Genomic DNA, 12,260 nt, shown 5'->3' with positions numbered 1-12,260 from the left:
AAAATGATGGCCAGAGGCAGCTGTTACTAGGTAGCTCAAAAGTTGAGTGGAGAGAATGGGAAGAGACAAGTCCCACTCTATCCGCATTGGGGAACACAGACAACAGCTGCTTTGGAAAAAATGTTTCTCTATCAATGGCAGTCAACAGTCACCTTGTTCCGATATTACAAAAGCAAACAAACTTGACAATGGCTGGGGCAAGTGTGAACAAGCATCGAACACGTAATACAGAAATGCCATACATAAATTACACTTTTGTGATGTGACCACCATTCACTGACTCTTGAATCCATATGGAGTCAAGTGCAGCTGATTGAAGGACCCTTCAAAATAGATACGTGATTGGGATGTACTGGCAAGCAGTGAAGGATGTTTAAACAGAGTTGATTTTATTGAATGTGATCATCCTGAAAGTTCTCTGTAAATAACTCTGAGCTGATGCATTCTAGTTTCCTTAACAACTTTGTGTACTTGCTCCCTGGCAGTATTTCTACTCTTGCCATGAGGTAAAGAACAATGCCCACTTGCACCAGGGAGATGAATGTGGAGACAAATGATTGTGGTTTTCCTTTTGCATTTCTGAGTAATGGAATCTGTCCAATAGCAACACGGTATAGTTGTATGTCTTTTAGTCCTTGCCTTCATGTTACTTAGAACAATTTACTGTTGTTATCTTCTTCGACTTCCCTTAGCATTGGTGGAAAATATTTCAAACTCTATTCAATAAGTGAGAAAAGATATTAAGCACCATTACTCAAGTTTATAGGGTAAGCACTGTGCTGGAACTTAATTCTAAGACTCTCCCCGTATGATACACTTGGTTTAGTGCTAGTATGTCTGATGATTTGTTTGTAGATATAAACCTTGTTTTCATCTTCCATTTCCTCCTGATCCACAACAGAATCTATTCTGAGTTCCAACCATAACAAATTTGAGAAAAAGGAAAACATAAAAAGAGCAAAGGATTTAATTGCAGAACTAACTCTTTTTGCCCTGTATTTTTCAAGTGTTGCAACATCATGATATCTTCTTACGTTGTCAACATTTTGATAGGAAGTTTATTAACATAGGGTTTAGTTGATGCTGTTTCAGTGTCCCCCCACCCCCAAGCTGCTGTGACTGTTGACTGACAAAGGCTCATAGCTACACCCTCCTCTCTAAAGAATTGCCTTAAGTTGATGGGAGCTGCCTTGACAAAAAAGCTAGGCACCCCGCCTCAATAACTAACGGCTAAGGGGCTACAAAAGGCCTACCTTCTCATATTAGAGAGCGAAAGCTCTGCATAGGATTCTTGTAGATCAGACTATAGCTGGACTTTACCTGAGACTATATTCTTTCTCACTGTTTCTTCTTCCCAACTCTGCTAAACTCTCTCCCGTACTAGTTTTTTTTGCACACTGCCTCAGTAATTGATATACATCCCCATCCCTCTTCTCAGGCTCTGCTTCCAGAGAAACCAGCCTAAGGCAGAGGATCTTAAAGAAGCTCATATGCTTTAAGAAATCACAGCCAAGTGCTTTGTAGCTTCCCAAGATGCATGTTTATTTATACATGTGTATTTTTGTATGCTATAGTAGACTTGCCTTTGGAGTAAATACCCAGCTCAAAATTATGTCATTAAGTACTTACTTCTTACCTGTGCCTCCAGCCGCCATGTTTGGAATGTGGCCCCTTTCTCATCATCGGTTATTTGGACCAGAATGGAACTGTCAGAATCCTTTTTTTTTGGACTGAAGGAAAATAACACTTTGTGGTTTGATCTGTAACATTCAACTTAGTCACTGTGGGTAAATCATCTTCTTCCTCCAATGTGACTGAGTGACAGAGAAGTCTAAGAAGAAAGAATGAAGCAGACATATGAAGAGGAACACAGGACATAGACAGAGGGCACTCCCATGGTTTCTGCTGCCCTTGAATTATGAGACACCCTGTCTTTATATAATGCATTTCCCCCATTTTGCTTATGCACGCTTTTGTTGGTTTCTGTTACTTAAAATTAAAAGAGTTCTAATTCATATTCATCCTTGAAGATTCAGCTTCCTTTGGCACAAGGTAAGAATATTCATGATCACCATAATTGTTGTTTAGTGTTGTTGCCAAAACAATAGCCAAAATGTTTCAGTAAGATAAATAACAATTAGAAGAAGTAAAATTATCCCTATTATAGAAGACATTTTTTGTAAACCAAAAAAATCATGGGAATTTTGACACTATGAAAAATAATGAAATAATTTAGCTATGTGGCTGTTTCAAATTAATACATAAAAATTAGTAGCTTTCTAGAAATAAATGACAGATATAGAAAATATAATGGAAGAAAATACTCCATTTATAAAAGACTCTAAATTCTTCCTAAATTAATTTATAAATCAATGTTATTCCAATAAAAATACCAACAGGTTTTTCCCAGCTTTATTGAGCTATAATTGATATATAACATTGTGTAAGTTTAAGATATACAATGTGACGATTTGAAATTTTTTTATGTTTTTATTTATTTTTGAGAGAGAGAGAGAGAGAGAGAGAGAGAGAGAGAGAGCAGCAGAGGGTCAGAGAGAGAAGGAGTCACTGGATCTGAAGACAGGCTCTAGGCTCTGAACTAGCAGTCAGCACAGAGCCTGACACGGGGTTCGAACCCACGAACTGTGAGATCATGACCTGAGCTGAAGTCGGATGCTTAACCAACTGAGCCACCCAGGTGCCCCTGTGATGATTTGATATACGTATATATTATCAAGTAGTTGCCATAGTATGGTTAATTAATGCATCCATCATCTCACACAATTACCATTTTGTGTGTGTGTGAGTGGTGAGAACATTTAATGTCTACTTTTAGCAGCTTTCAACAAGATTTTTCTAAACTGTGCAAAATGGTTTTAAATTAACATGGAAAAATAAGCAATAAGTATGCCTAGAAAAACTCTGGAAAGGAAGAGTAATAAAAGACACTCACCTACCAGATTTAAAACATATTATAAGGTATAATACACATGAACAGTCAGGAAAATCAGTGGAAAAATAGCATAAAAGTTGGCTCACAAGAGTTTAGTATATGATTGATTAAAGTAACACCTTGAACCAGCAGGAATGGTATGGGGAAATAAGGTAGTATTTGATTAACCTGAAAAAAAAAAGGAGCTATACATTTTACTCTGTGTCCTGAGAAGTTAAAAATTAATCAAAGATTTAAATGTAAAAAATAGAGCTATGAAAACATGAGTCATATAATATTTTATAAGAAGTTTTAAAAAATCACCTTCAGTGATAAGGTCTATCTATGACAAAAATACTGAAGCCATTAAAGAAAACACTGACAAATTTAACTATACTTTAAAATATCTGCATGGCAAAACCCATTTGATATAAAGCCAAAGACAAACTGAGAAAATATTTGCAACTATTACAGATAAAGGTTAATATCCTTAATATATAAAGAGTACCCGGGGCACCTGGGCGGCTCGGTTGGTTGGGCGTCCAACTTTGGCTCAGGTCATGATCTCGCAGTTTGTGAATTCAAGCCCCACAATGGGCTCACTGCTGTCCATGTAGAGCCCTCTTTGGATCCTTTGTCCCTTTCTCTCTTCCCTTCCCCTGCTTGGGCTCTCTCAAAACTAAATAAAACATAAAAAAAAAAAAAAAAAAACCCTACACATCAATAAGGAAAGACAAAAAAATCAGTAGAAAAACGAACAGATGATATAAACAGTTTACAGAAAAGGAAATACAAATGGCTTTCAAAGATTATATATGCTTAACTCATAATAGGAGGAAGTGTAAATTAAACTATAACATGATGATATTTTACCAGGAAATTGGAAAAGATCCAAAAAGTTGATTACAGAATCTTGCTAAGTCTGTAGTCATATTTTGCTATAGGGAGTATATTTTGGTATAATTCTATATAAAGGAAAATTTGGAAATACATTTTAAAATATAAATGCACATGTTCTTTGACATACCAGTTTTATTTATAGAACTCTATCCTTACAAATATGTACGCCTATTTGCAAAATGACATAGGTACAACATTATTTATTGCAGACTTGTTTGTAATAGCCAAAGACTAGAAACAATTTTCATGTCCATCAATAGGGGACTGATTAAATAAATTAATTTTTATTTATACAATGATATACAGCAATAAAAAAGAATAAGGATGTTCCTTCTGTACGAATATGGAGAAATCTCCAAGGTATATCATTAGGTGAAAAAAGTAAGGTGCAAAACAGAATGTGTCGTATACTACCATTTGAAGAAGAAAGAGGGAAATCATGTCCATAGATATGATATACAATATGGAAGGCTTGCATATACCTCAAAATCCTTGGAAATATACTCAGGAAACTAGAATCATTGGTGCCTGTAGAGAAAAGACTTGTACAGCCAGGGGCCAAGGATGAGAACAATACTTTTCATTGTATTCTTTCTTTTTTTTTAATAGACATTTTTAAAAAAAGAACATTTAGGTTTATAGCAAAATTAAGCAGAAAGTACATCGAGTTCTCCTATACTCTTATACCTCCTGCTCCCACACATTACAGCCTCCCACGTCAAAATCCCAAACTGAATGGTACATTTGTTAGAACTGATGAATCTACACTGACATATCCTCGTTACCCAAAATCCATACTTGACATTAGTACACTCTTGGTCTTGTACATTTTATGGGTTTTGACAAATGTATAATGACAGGTATCCATCAGCATAACATCATACAGAATAATTTTATTGCCTGGTTATTTATCTCCTTTTCTCCCTTAACCCCTGATAACTGCTTACTTTTTACTGTCTCCTTGGGTTTTCCATTTTCCAGAATGTTATATAGTTGGAATCATGCAATATGCATCCTTTTCAGATATACTTTTTTCACTTAGTAATATGCATTTAAGGTTCTTCTGTTCTTTTCATGACTTGATAGCTCTTTTCTTTTTAGCGTGGAATAGTATTTTGTTGTTGGATGTACCACAGTTTATCCATTCACTTACTGAAGGATGTCTTGGCTACTTCCAAGTTTTGGCAATTATGAAGAAAGTTTCTATAAACATCTATGTGAAAGTTTTTGCATGGATGCAAGTTTTCAATTTATTTGGGTAAATATCCTGGATGGTGATTGCTGGATGGTATGGTAAGAGAGTGTTTAGTTTTGTAAGAAACCACCAACTTGTCTTTTAGGGTAGCTGTAGCATTTTGCTTTCCTACCAACAATGCATGAGAGTTCCTATTGCTCCACATCTTCACCAGCATTTGTTGTTGTGTTTGTATTATCTTTTTATATCATTCAAGTTTTGAACCATGTGAATGCATTTACTAGTCAAATTAAATTAGGTAAAATACACTAAAATGGAAAACCAAACCAAACAAAACCCAACTCAGTCCTTTCAAGAGGTCTTCTTGATCTCCCCAGAAAAGTTGACCTCTCTGCCTATTCCCTCACTGCATCATAAATTTTCAAAAAAATTTAAAAAGTTTATTTATTTTGAGAGAGAGAGAGAGAGAGAGAGCAAGCCTGTGAGAGCACAAGGCAGAGGTACAGAGAGAGGAAGAGAAAGAGAATCCCAAGGAAACTCCACACTGATAGCACAGAGCCCAACATAAGGCTTGAACTCATGAACCATGAGATCATGACCTGAGCTGAAATCAAGAGTTGGATGCTTAACTGAGCCATCCAGGCCACCCTGCATCATATATTTTTAAACTATTGAACCCTGAATTCTGTATTTTGTTTATAGTAATGTCAGTGTCAGCCTTTCCCATTAGACTGTGAGCTTTTTCATGGAGGGGCAGTATCTTAATCACCTTTGTATCCCCAGTGGCCAGTGCCTTGCAGTGTGAATAAACAAGTTTGTTATTGTAGACTGATATCATTAAAGGTTACCTTGTAATAGTGAAATGATAAGTGGACTTGAAACTCTCCTAGCAACCTAAGGACAGCTTGAAATGATGAAAAACAGACTTGAAATTTTTCTTAGTTGTATTGGGGAATAACTTGCTTTAGCCTCTAGAGGCCTTTTGGAGTTTTTTTCCCCTAGGACTTTTTAATTAATTTAGTTAGCCTACAAGGTGCTTTCTACATGTAATAGAATATGCTAGGTCTCTGGGAGATTTGGTGATGAATGTGAACTTAAGGAATTTTCCATGAATATGGAAAATGGTAGTTGTCCAACAAACCTGGACCAGGAACTGTATTATAGGATAAAGTATGATAAGAGATGGTATAGAAGTGGAGAGACATTAGGTTTGACATGAAGATGATATACTGCTCATTGAGTACATTTACACTGAGCCTTTGCTATGTATCAGGCGTTGTTCTGGGAGGGCTCATTGCAGGGAGTAAGACATGGAGCTTCCAGGGTTTGTTTTTTTTTTATAAGGTTATTTATTTATTTTGAGGGTGGGGGGAGGAGCAGAGTGAGAGGAAGAGGATCCCAGGCAGGCTCCACACTATCAGTGCAGAGCTCAACATGGGGTTTGAACCCACAAACCATGAGATCATGATCTGAGCCCAAATCAAGAGTCAGATGCTTAACCAACTGAGCCACTCAGGCACGTCCAGAGTTTCCAGTTTAATGTGAATTGAGTATGTGTGTTTGGAGAGGAGGAAAGGTTAAGGGTAGGTAATGAATAGTGGGGAAGGACAAAGACAATAATTAATGAACAATGAATAAATAAACTTTGTTTAAAGAACATGGTCAGATAGAAGGGATAAGCATGGAGAAAGTAAAGACAAATTTGGGGAAATAGGAAAGCTTAATCAGTAGGAATAATGGTAGGAAAGAATTAGGTTAAATACAGCAAAAGCAAGTAAATACCTTGGGACAAAGAGCAAGAAAAAAAGTAATGTTACAGGATCTGTACCAAGCTAAAAAAAGAAACAACTATGTCACAATCAGTGACTAATATTTTAGTCCTCTGATCTCTCATATATTTCATAGATGGAAATCAGTTACTTGATTCTTATTTCTGTACTTAGAGTCATGCCATTCTCCCTATTACAGCTTAACCCCTTACTTTAGGTTCCTTTTAAAAACTCTGGAAATAATTACATGTTTATTTATTTATTTTGAGAAAGAGCGAGCAAGCAGGGAAGGGGCAGAGAGAGGGAGAGACAGAGACTCCCAAGCAGGCCCCACGCTGCCAGCCCACAAACTGTGAGATCATTATCTGAGCCAAAACCAAGAGTCAGACACTTAACCGAATGAGCCTCCCAGGTGCACCTGAATAATGACATGTTTAAATTGATTTTAAAATATTTTCTGATTTATGATACATTGATACATGTCATACATGTTATATGATATATGCAAAACAGCAAGAAATAGAACTTTATGTCACGTAGTAAATGGCATTATAAAGACTGAATGATTGGTGGTCCTTTACAATAGTAATTACCTTGAGAATATATGATTTGGCATGAAAAATGCTCAATGCTGATGTGTTGAGAGAATTGATGACAGCTATTTTTTTAATTGAAGGTTAGTTGACATACAATATCATATTAGTTTCAGGTGTACAACATAGTGATTTGACAAGTCTATACATTACTCACTGTGATGGGTAGTCACCACCTGTCGCCATACAACGTTATTACAATATTATTGAGTATATTTCTTATGCTATAATTTTCATCTCTGGGACTTACTTATTTTATAATTGGAAGTTTGTATCACTTAATCCCCTTTACCTATTTCTCCTCCCTTCTGGCAATATCAGTTTGTTCTCTGTATTTGAGTCTGTGTGGTTTGTTTGTTCATTTGTTTTGTTTTGTTTTTTGATTCCATATATAAATGAAATCACATGGTATTTGTTTTTCTTTGTCTGATTTCACTTATTGTAATACCCTCTAGTTCCTTCCATATTCACAAATGTCAAGATTTCATTCTTTTCTATGGCTGAATAGTATTTCATTGTATGTATGTGTCTGTGTGTACACACACACATATACACCATACCCTATATGTATACCACATCTTCTTTATCCATTCATCTGTCGATGGACATGGGTTATTTCCATATTTGGTTATTTTAAATAATGCTGCAGTGAACATAGTGATGCATATATCTTTGAATTAGTGTTTTCGTTTTCTTTGGGTAAATACCTAGTAGTGGAACTGCTGGATCAAATGGTAATTCTATTTTTAATTTTTTGAGGCCCCTCTGTAGTGTTTTCCACAGTAGCTGCACCAATTTAGTATCAGCCAACAGCGCATAGGGTTCCCTTTCCTCCGTATCCTTACCAACACTTGTTACTGCCTGCCTTTTTGATACTAGCCATTCTGACTAGTGTGAGGTGGTGTCTCATTGCAGCATTCATTTTTAACATATAGTTATGCTTTTATGTGTGTAACTTTAAAGTTTTGTCACTGAGTTCTGTTCTTTTCATCTAAGAAACCATAAATACACCATTGAATCACCTGATGACTCTTTTAATATGCAGATTCTATCTAACAGAATAATTCTGAAGTGGAGCTTAAGGTTTCAGTTCTAACAAACTCCCTGGACCATACTCTAAATAGCAAGGAACTAGAAGCTCTTTGAAGATTTCTTAAAAAGTAAGTGTAGGAGCGCCTGGGTGTCTCAGTCGGTTGAGCAACAGACTCTTGATTTCAGCTCAGGTCATGATCTCGCGGTTCATGAATTCAAGCCCCACATCTAGCTCTGTGCTGACCGTGTGGAGTCTGCTTGGATTTTCTCTTTCCCTCTTTCTCTGCCCCTCCCCTGCTTGCTCTCTATCTCTCAAAATAAATAAAAATAAACTTAAAAAAAGTAATTGTAAAAAGAAGGAGAGTTTGAGCCAGGTGCTTCCCAATTAAGTATAAAGAAAATCAGAGGAAAATAATACTTTAAACTCCCATTAAAAATAATTCTTCAAAATAGTGATTTCAATCTTGCATTCCTTAATTTTCTTGAGAATGATAAAATATATAAACAAAACAATCTTTTGAGATATGGTTGCTATTTTAAGCATTTTTATTTGTAGAGTAATAAAAGTAGAGTGACGCACCTTCAGTTTAAAATTCACAAATTAGGGGCACCTGGATGGCTCAGTTGGCTAAGCCTCCGACTTCAGCTCAGGTCAGATCTTGTGTTCGTGGGTTCGAGCCCCCCTTCGCATTATGTGCTGACAGCTCAGAGCCTGAAGCCTGCTTCTGGTTCTGTAACTCCTTCTCTCCTGCCCCTTCCCCTCTCATGCTCTGTCTCTCTCTGTATAAAAAATAAATAAAACATTAAAAAAATAAAATTCATGAATTAAAACAAGTTTTTTTTTTTAACGTTTATTCATTTTTTGAGAGGCAGATGCGAGAAAAGGAGGGGCAGAGAGAGAGGGAGACACAGAATCCCAAGCAGGCTCCAGGCTCTGAGCTGTCAGCACAGAGCCCAACACAGGGCTCAAACCCATGAACCTCAAGATCATAATCTGAGCTGAAGACAGATGCTTAACTGACTGAGACACCGAGGTGCCCCTAAAATTCATACATTTTTAGAAATTATGTGTATTAAAAATTTATTTTTTTAGCAAATGAAAAGATGCAAGCTTATTTTGACCACAAAGCTTGCTTCACATTTCTCAACCTACCAAAAGTTTAAGAACTCGTAGTCTCTACTTTGGATATGAATTTGGCACGATGATTTACTGTGTTGACTCCCTCTTCTGAGGAGCTCTTGGTAATCAGAAAAGCTTTTCATAGAAAGCATTTGTTGTAGTTCTAGATTGGACTTTATGTACAATAGACCAGTTTTTTGAGAAAAAAAGACAAGTTTGAAAAAAGAAAGTAGACTTAATTCTTTATATTCTTCTTATCTTCATGTTATTTCTGATTCATACAAGGTATAGTATTAGTTCATTTTTGTTTTTCTATAAGAGCAAGACCTGAACTGAGATCGAGTCTGAAACTCAACTGACTGATCCACCCGGATGCCCCAGGTTTTTAAAAGTATCATTATTATTTTAATCTTAACTGGAAAAGCAATCACGTAGATTTAGGCAATCGTAAAACACTTAGATGTATTGAGTTAAATTTAATACATCTTTGTAAGTGCACATCAGAGTTTGCAAGAAAGTAACGGATACCCTCCTGGGTCAACCAAAGAGGGAACTAAAAATCAGATTTTACAGTTTCTTGAATTTGCTATTTAACAAAGTAAAACATGAAAAGAAACGATAAAGAAGATGGACTCAACCTGTAAAAGGAATGGAGGCTTTAGAAGTTTGGTCTGGGGATCACTAGCATCACCTGGTACTTGCTGGAACTTTAGAATCTTTGGCTCCACCACAGACCTACTGAATCAGAATCTGCGTTTCCACAAACTCTTAGGTGTTCTTACATACAATACAGTTTGAGAACCTTCGGTTTACATGACATCCCAGTTGAAGGACACTAGGGAGATTTCTCCTGCCAAGTTTTTCCTCTCATTCATTATAGTATCTAAAATTTCATGTTCATTTAAGGTATGGTAGTTTTGGAAGCTAACAAAATATATGCCTTTAGGAAGGCTAATACTCTTGTATTAATTTATTTAAACGTTTTCTAAACAACAGCTGGAAACAGCTTGGAGATCTAAGACAGGTAGATTTCAGGTGTTGGAGAATGAAGGACAGGCTCAAAGAAGGTGTACTTTATGCAGAGACAGAATATGATCCAATTGAGGAACAAGAGGCTGCATTAGTTGCCCAAGATCACCCAGGAGAGTTACCTGGGTCCAGCCGGGAGCCCTCTCTCTCATGTTATGCTGGCTACTTATTGTTTATCATTTCAGTTCAGAACTCAGGCTCTGACATGTATGGACTCGCATTCAAAGCCCAGTTCCAGAGCCCGAGAGGTCTATTCCATTTCTCACTAGCTTCATGAGTTTAGATGAGTTCTTTAACTTCTTTGAACCATAGTTTCCCGATCTGTAAAAATAAGCACATTAGTAGGATCTAAGGTTGTCATGAGGATTAATCAAATAATGTATAAAAAACTTAGTACAGTGTTGCTGCTGCTGCAGCTCTTATTGTTATTATTTAGGGGCACAGGGGAACAAGGAAAAGTCTGAGAATATTTTTTTTAATGTTTATTTTTGAGAGAGAGAGAGAGAGAGCACGACTAGGGGAGGGGAAGATAGAGGGGGAGACACAGAATCCGAAGCAGGCTCCAGGCTCTGAGTTAGCTGTCAGCACAGTGCCTGACATGGGGCTCGAACCCACAAACTGTGAGATCGTGACCTGAGCCGAAGTTGGCCACTTAACCAACTGAGCCACCCAGGCACCTCCATCTGAGAATATTTTGAGAGCACCAGTCACCTGGGAATTAAGAGCTAGATATGGGAAATAGCAACATTGGAAGGAATGATTGTAAAGTCTTGAGAATAAATTTGCCTAATTAAGTATTTTACTTAGCACTGAACATGAAGAGACCAATGAATAAAAAGTGAAATCATTATAAAGTAACAGAGAAGAAAGACTAAGTAAAAGAAGGAAAGGCTAAGAAAAGCAATCAATTCTACCAATTCTCATATGGTATATATCTTTTTTACATTACAGTAAAACCTTGGATTGTGAACATAATTTGTTCTGGAAATATACTTTAATCCAAAGCACTTGTATATCAAAGTGAATTTCCTCATAAGATATAATGGAAACTCAGATGATTCATTCCACAACTCAAAAATATTCATATAAAATGTTTACAATATTATAATACAAAATAATGAAGAAAATACAAAATATAAAGAAAAATAAACAAATTAATCTGTACTTACCTTTGAAAAGTGACTGGTGTGAGGGAGACAAGAGAAAGGAGGGTTACTGTGTAGGGCCACTTTCTTTTCATTTATTAAAAATTTTTTTAACATTTATTTATTTATGAAAGACAGAGCATGGGCAGGGGAGGGGCAGAGAGAGGAAGAGATATGAAACCCAAAGCAGGTTCTAGGCTCCAAGCTGTCAGCACACAGGGCTTGAACCTATAAACTATGAGATTAAACCTGAGCCCAAAGCAGAAGCTTAACTGACCGAGCCACCCAGGTGGCCCTAGGATGACTTTCACTATCATTAATGGAGTCACTGCTCTCTTTTAGCTCAATGGAATTTTTTGCTGCATGGGGGCCATTGTATATGCAGTATTAATAAACTCTTGTCATATACTGTATTCAATGTAACTGGCAATAAGGGAGCAGAGGAAAGGGTCTATCAGCAGGCAGCCTGACCTAGAATGAAGCAAAGCCTTCCTAAATTTACTCTTGTATAGAAAAGCAAAGAACTGTCCATAGGTGCTTTAAGC

At 36.6% G+C, this 12,260-nt stretch overlaps 1 long non-coding RNA gene across 2 annotated transcripts in view; it reads left to right on the top strand.

The window, feature by feature from the left end:
* LOC115292142 overlaps positions 1–12,260 on the top strand; it is a 53,982-nt gene that overhangs the window by 35,152 nt on the left and 6,570 nt on the right. The gene's annotated exons all lie outside the window — the stretch shown is intronic.

The sequence above is a fragment of the Suricata suricatta genome, chromosome 5, assembly GCF_006229205.1.
Source record: "Suricata suricatta isolate VVHF042 chromosome 5, meerkat_22Aug2017_6uvM2_HiC, whole genome shotgun sequence".
NCBI lineage: Eukaryota > Metazoa > Chordata > Mammalia > Carnivora > Herpestidae > Suricata > Suricata suricatta.
This window is presented reverse-complemented; position numbering and strand designations above follow the sequence as displayed.